Genomic DNA, 7,562 nt, shown 5'->3' on the forward strand with positions numbered 1-7,562 from the left:
GAAGACAGTGTGAGACACAAGACAAGAAGACAGTGTGGGACAAAAGACAGTGTGAGACGCAGAAAAAAGGACAGTGTAAGACAAAAGACAGTCAGGATGAAAGACAGTGCAGGACAAAAGACAATACACAAAAGCAGCACTGACCAGTGTACATACTGTATATTCTACATTGCATGTGCAGAAACAGTGTAATTATTAATTCTCCTGGACTACATGGTGTATAATGAATAGATGATGCAGAGCAGCAGTGATGTGTGGATGAGTGACAGAGTAAAAGTATAAAACTGTATCGATTATAACCTGAATGTCACAGCATTTTAAGGTATTTTAGTGCATTTATTTTAATACCTGTGGTGTTTGTATGAATTCAGATGGATATATAAATGATGCATGAGTTAATTAAACACCGGGGATTTTACTCTGCATCACACCGCTTTCTCCAAAACCAGAAATCCACCAGGCTTTTGTCTCTCCACTCTGGTGGTGGTGGTTTCTTTCTCCATCTTAACCCCGTCTTGCTTCACTGCATCTCCCCACGGAGCTCAAGTCTGCGCTGAGTGTACATGCTCCTACACATACTCCTATATACACACACACACACACACACACACACACACACACACACACACACACACACACACACACACACTGTTAACAGCATTTCGGTGTTTAACCCAGAATCACCCTTTGCTCTAACCACACTGAAGATTTCAGTCATTACTTACTGATTCATTAACATGAAGTCTAATCTAATGTCATCAAAATTAACTTTGTTTTAAATTTACTAAACCCTAAAAGTAAAATGACAGAAAATAGCTTTAAATGTCTGGGAGATCTCTGAGGGTTCAGAGAATATTAGCTGTCACCAGGACCGCTCTCTTCTGGACAGAGATCCCAGATGTTTCATCCTGGAATCTGCTCTCAGCCCCTAATGCTCCTATTAACACTTTGGCTGCCACCTTCTACATGTGTTCCAGTTGTTCTTTCAGCCCCTGTACATCTAGATCTTCTCATGCTTCTTCTTCCTGATGTAACTGTCAACTGGAACTGTAACATCTATCACATCTGCCATTTTCTGCTCTTTGTTAAGCACCACTATATCTGGTTGGTTAGCCAGCAGCTGCTTGTCAGTCTGGAAATTTAATTCCCAGAGGATCTTAGCTCTTCTGTTCTAAACCACTTTCTGTACTGTGTCCTACTGGGACTTGGGGAGCTCTAACCAGGTACTCGGCACAGATGTTCGTATGCACAGCCACTTGGTTATACCTCTCAGTCTATGAGGTCTCAGCTCTCAGATCTTATACACTGTGACTAAATGATATATGATAGATCCTTGTTCCTATACATTTGGTGCTTAGGGCTTGTTATTGTACTGCAATGATCAGATCTTCTGTGCTGTCTGTCAGACCAGCCTTTTCTAACCACTGATAAGTTTAATATTCCCGCTGGGGAGGACAGGAAGGGTATTCATATTAATTGCTTGAAGGTTATTCGTGTGATTGAGCCGGCTTCACAGCACCTGACTTAGACATTCAACTTTACATTTTATTTGTCACCTCCACAGGGAAATAAAATACAACTTGTTGTACACTGATGTGGGAAGCTGTACATAGTATAGAGACTTATGGTGATATGACTATAGTGTTATTATAAATGTGTGTGTGTGTGTGTGTGTGTGTGTGTGTGTGTGTGTGTGTGTGTGCAGATTTAGGAGCAGAAACACATCCCTGACCCCAACAGAGGGAAGGCTCCATTGTTGGGATGGTTGAGGACCTTCAGTATCTTCCTGCCTCGCTGGATGCTGTTAGATTCCAGGTTGTGATGCTTCCTGTAATGATGCTCTAAGTGCTGCAGGTGTAGAAGATTATTAGCAGCTGAAGGCAGTTTAAGCATCTGAGATAGTAGAGATACAGCCAGGCCTTCTTCACTATGCTGTTGATCTGACTGAACCATGACAGTGTGTGTGTGATTTGAACACCAAGGTACCGGAAACTGTTCACTCTATCCAATGGGGTTCTGTTGATACTGTAGTAAGTGGTTGGTGATTGCTGATTGCTCAGGAGGAGATTGTTCTCCTGGTACCATGTCATCATGTTTACAATAAGTACAACAAGGGTTCGGAACACAAACCTGGAGGCTCCAGTGCTAAGGGTGAGAGAGGATGAGACCCATCCATACTGTTTGTCATCTGTTCATCAGGACGTTGGTGATCCAAAGACAGAGAGATGGACTGAGACCCAGGACCTCCAACTTGGTGGAAATTATGAAGAGGATTATATAGTTAAATGTTGTTGAAAACCGTCGGAGGTCCAGGTGGCTCAAGGCTTTATGATCGATGTATGTGATGATAGCAGGTAGCATTTAGAGTGGCTAGGATGTCATGTACATTGTAGTGGTCCAGGTTGTCAGATCAGAAAGAGGTGACAAAATAACACCCAAGACAGGCATTGGGTACACACAAGTTCTAATAGCATTTATGACAAAAACACCAAAACATCACCAGTAAATAAAATGTGAGCAAATTGAACCAGAAGCTTGCTGCATTATCCTCATGAGCTGTGATCCAAAATGTCAGGAAACACATGAGTTCCACCAGTGGAGAAGTCCTTACAGAAAGGTAACCGTAATCCCCTGCAGTATCTGTGACTCTCTTATTCACTGCTCTGCACACATTGGAGGATGCAGCCTTGTGTTTGACCATGAAGCTGGTGGTGAGCCCCATGTTGTAGGCAGCAGAGCAGGTTTTACCCACCCACAGTTTCTGGTTGGGAAATGTTCTGATGATGGTTTTGTGAATTGTATTATTCACTAGTTTTGAATGAAGTCCCACAACTAATGCACTAACCTCATCAGAGCTGCCACTGATTGGTCCATCCAGCACACTCTGTCCCATAGGGGCCCTTCTTGTTTAGGCTTTGTTTATATGAAGAAGATGGCAGCATGGTCCAATTTCTCAAAAGATGTACATTTACAGCACTTGGCAGACACCCTTATCCAGAGTGACTTACATTTTTACCTGATTTTATACAATTAAGGGTTAAGGGCCTTGCTTAGGGGCCCAGATTGGCAGCTTGGTGGACCTGGGATGCAAACCTACAACCGCGAATCAATAGACCAACACCTTAACCACTCTTAACCACTAAGCTACCACATCCCCAAGGTGGATATAGTTATGCCTTGAATAGGGCAGGTGATATTCAGGTGGAAGTCACTGGATGTTTGAGGTTGGCATTATGACATTATCACAGTGTCCTGATGTTGTGTCTATTGCACAGTGAGAGCCTCATGTAGTCCTGTAAAGCAATGTCCGTAGACAGGTCTTGGTAAAATAGAGGAGGTTGCAGTACTAAATGCTCTTCTGGAACATAACCCTTGCCCTGAGGTTGTCAAGCTTGCTTTGCAGACTGGACAGGCTAATAGGATGTTAGAGCATGTTGTGTTCATGCCCTTAACAGGCTCCTGAGGCTTGTTTCTCTCAATACCATGTGCTTACTCACATGTCTGCTATGATGCCTGAGAGAAGCTCCCATGTTGTAAAGAGGCATGTTATCGGTGAGAAGTTTGAAGGTATCGTACATCTTGTGGGATCTATCATGGTTCAGATTGTCTTGCCCTGTGTTAGCCAGTCTGGGGTTGTGCCTCATATCAGGCCACAGTGTTGTCCAGCTTTTCATGCCAAAGGCTTGTTGTTTGATGTCTTTGTGATGATGACTGGTTCTTGTTCTTTGGAAGTTCCTGTGGTGTAGTCTTGGATCCACTAGTCACTTGGCATTGGAGTGCCTCTTCTTCCCATATAGTGAGAGAGAGAGAGAGAGAGAGAGAGAGAGAGAGAGAGAGAGAGAGAGAGATGGCAGCACTGTGTGAAGAAGGTGAGCTAGCAGAGGCAGTGTGATGCTATGAGCAATGTTCTGTTGGGAAAACCAAGTTTACCCCTTTATGGACAGGAAGGTGACAAGAGGAGACGAGGAATACAAGATTGTGAGGATGGATGACACGGAGCTGTATGAGATCTCACACACAAATACATACACACACACACACACACACACACACACACACACACACACACACACACACACACACACACACACACACACGGAATAAGAGAAAATTGTGTGTTGGCTTTGAGAGTGCGTTTGTGTGTTTCTCCTGCACTTCATTAGTGATGATAGATGTGTTGTAACCTTCTGCTTAACAATCACTCATTCATCATCCTGTGTGCTTCTATCAACCTGTGTATGTGTGTGTGTGTGTGTGTATGAGAGAGAGAGAGTGTGTGTATGTGTGTGTGTGTGTGAGAGAGAGAGAGTGTGTGTGTTTGTGTGTGTGTGTGTGTGTGTGTGTGTGAGAGAGAGAGAGAGAGAGAGAGAGAGAGAGAGAAAGAGAGTGTGTGTGTGTGTGTGTGAGAGAGAGAGTGTGTGTTTGTGTGTGTGTGTGTGTGTGTGTGAGAGAGAGTGTGTGTGTGTGTGAGAGAGAGAGAGAGAGAGAGAGAGAGAGAGTGTGTGTGTTCTGCTAAAGTCCCTCATATTGTCCACCTGATGGACCACTTTATGAGTTTATGTGTAACTATAATGTGTCACACACCAAAGACAACGCTGCAGACGTAATGTACGATAATCTGTAAATATTTTAGCTATTTTTATTCCTCATTATTTACATATTATTTTTGACTACAGAGATTGTGAGAATAAGAACCTCAATGATAAATGTTTCTAATGTGTATTCATCAATACTGTATTAATCTGTATAATATAATATATACAGTTGTGCTCAAAATTATTCACACCCTCGGTGTTTTTATAGTGTTGTTTTTAGTGTTGTCTCTGTGATAAATGAGCTTTATAATACTTTTATATATTTAATTGTGACAAACAGCTGAGAGAATAACGTGACATTTCATGGGTTTTATTGACAAATATTCAAAAATGTTTAATGATTCAAATTTATTGCTTGACCACTTGGCCATATGCTTCGGGTCCATTTCACTGCCAGGTTGATCTTGTGTGCTGACATCACCAGGTTTTCATCAGGAATCTTGAAAGACTCCTCCTTTTTCATGATACCATTTATCTTAACAAGGTGACCTGTTCCCTATAGCATGATGTGGCCACCGCCGTGCTCGACTGTCAGGATGATATTCTTAGGATTGAAGGCTTCTCCTTCCTTATGCCAAACATTCTTGACTCATGTGCGACATCCTAACTAGGTAATCCCTCGCAAAGGTCTGGGGCACTTGCTGGTGTCTCTGAGTACGGAGCGGCGTCCTTCTGGGACGATGTCCATGGAGACCACCTCAATGCAGAGTTCGCTGAACAGCGGAAGTCGATACCGTCTCTCTTTCTATCGACTCGAGGATACTTTGCGCTTCCTGCCACATTCAACACATGTGGATTTGTGCATAGCAACAAATATATATATTGAATACAGCGGAAGTTTCACCAAAGCAGTTTTTAATACATGAACAAAATTAAAAAGTATTGATTTGTCCAATGAGTATGAATGATTTTGAGCACAAAAAAAAAAATTCAGAACCTTTAATGGTTCTTCTGTGTATGGAACTGTTCTGTAAAGAGCCAGATAAAAGACACACAACATTTTGTTCTTCTTCTAAAACATTAACTTTGAAACACAGATTGAAGCTCAGTAACGCTGAGGTTTGTCATGACAAGGTACACGTTTACACAGAGGCTTTCATGGATAAAATATTTAACTGTTTTTCAGCTTGTCTGTTCCCTAAAGACATCACAGCACAAAGATCACGGATAAATGGTAAAGTGAGCATAAATTTAATCTCTCTCTCTCTCTCTCTCTCTCTCTCTCTCTCTCTCTCTCTCTCTCTCTCTCTCTCTCTCTCTCTCTCTCTCTCTCTCTCTCTCTCTCTCCACACAGGACATCCCATGTCACATTCACTACATGGATAATTATCAGTTGTACACATTTAAATATCGGGGTGTTTTAGTGAGTGAGATTTCTGTGATGTAGATTAATGGTCCTGATCGTTCGTCTCCGCTGCCCCTGAGACAGCCATCGTGCTGCTATGTCGCTTAGTGACAGAAGAGACAAGGACGTGGCAGTCTTTCCTCAGCATTGCACTCGATTGTCTTCTCGTGAGCTTTTGGCCATGAACGGTAAATGGTACAGCTGGGATTAGAACTTGAAGCTGTACAACAGAGCTGTGCTTTTAATAGCTTAGTTCAGCAATATTACAGAGGTATTACACACACCCACTCCTCCAGTCACAGAGTTTTACTCTCCTGTCTTAAGAATCACAAACCCACAACAATTTCATTCACCATAATAATTAGATCATTATATCACATGTAGCTTTATAAACTTACAGTTTGTCTTGATTTTAAGAGATAGTTGAGAGGTTCTTCACACAAGTTCCCCAGACAGTGAGATAGTGATACCATGTTTTCACTCAGTATAAGTAAAAGGTTTTTTATCACACCTTCATACTGAAATTAATCACTTTACTGAGTCTTAATTCATCTTGGATATCACTGAACATATTATTTATTAGTTTAAACAAGTTCACTCCACAGACCATAGCTGATGACTTCCAGAGGCTCAATCAGGTATCGGAGTTTGACAGCAATCCACTCCTCCAAATGGACAACCTCAATGAGCGCCCAGGGAAGGCCCGATTCATCTCCATCCTGCACCTCACCAAAGGCTACCGGCAGGTTGCCCTCATCCTGGAAGCTCGGCCGAAGACAGTTTTCAGTACCGCCAATTGCCTTTGGCAGTACCGGGTTCTTCCTTTTGGCCTCCATGGTGCGCCTGCCACATTCTAGTACCTCATGTACATCGTCGTCCGCCCCGTGCGAGCCTTCACTTCAGCCTACTTGGACGATGTCGTAATGCACTCCTCCACGTCATCGAACCACCTGTTTTATCTGGTGGAGATGCTGAGAGCCCTGCAGAAGGCAGGGTTAACAACCACAACGCAAGTGCCACCTGGGGCTGTCCGAGGCATAGTACCTGGGCCATTGCATCGGGAGGGGGCTACTGAGACCCCAGGAGAAAAAAGGACTAGCTGGACCACGTGCCTTAGGCCGAGGATATCGAGCAGGCATTCCACCACCTCCAGAAGGCCCTCACTTCCCATCCCATACCGAGGAACCCTGACTGCAGCCTCCCCTTTGTACTGCAGATCGACTGAACCCGCCGAGAGGAACTATGCCGCGGTAGAACAATAAAGTGTATGTGCACTTGCAATAAAGTGTATGTGTGTGTGTATGTGTGTGTGTATGTGTGTGTGTATGTGTGTGTGTCTGTCTGTTTTTCTGTGTGTGTGTGTGTGTGTCCATTAGGATGAGTCCTTAGAGAAATCTCATTTCATGTCAATTTTCCTTTGATCGACAGAGCAGCTCTCGTGGTGCACCCTGTCTCCTCTCTTTACCCCGAACTAGAGGATGACATGTTGGCAGAGAGAAACACACACACACACACACACACACACACACACACACACACACACACGTTTTTTCTCTTATTTAGTTCTTCCTTTATTCTCTCATTGACACCAGAAGCATTTTGTAACACAGTGAATTATGGGA

The sequence above is a fragment of the Tachysurus fulvidraco genome, chromosome 5, assembly GCF_022655615.1.
Source record: "Tachysurus fulvidraco isolate hzauxx_2018 chromosome 5, HZAU_PFXX_2.0, whole genome shotgun sequence".
NCBI classification, from domain to species: domain Eukaryota; kingdom Metazoa; phylum Chordata; class Actinopteri; order Siluriformes; family Bagridae; genus Tachysurus; species Tachysurus fulvidraco.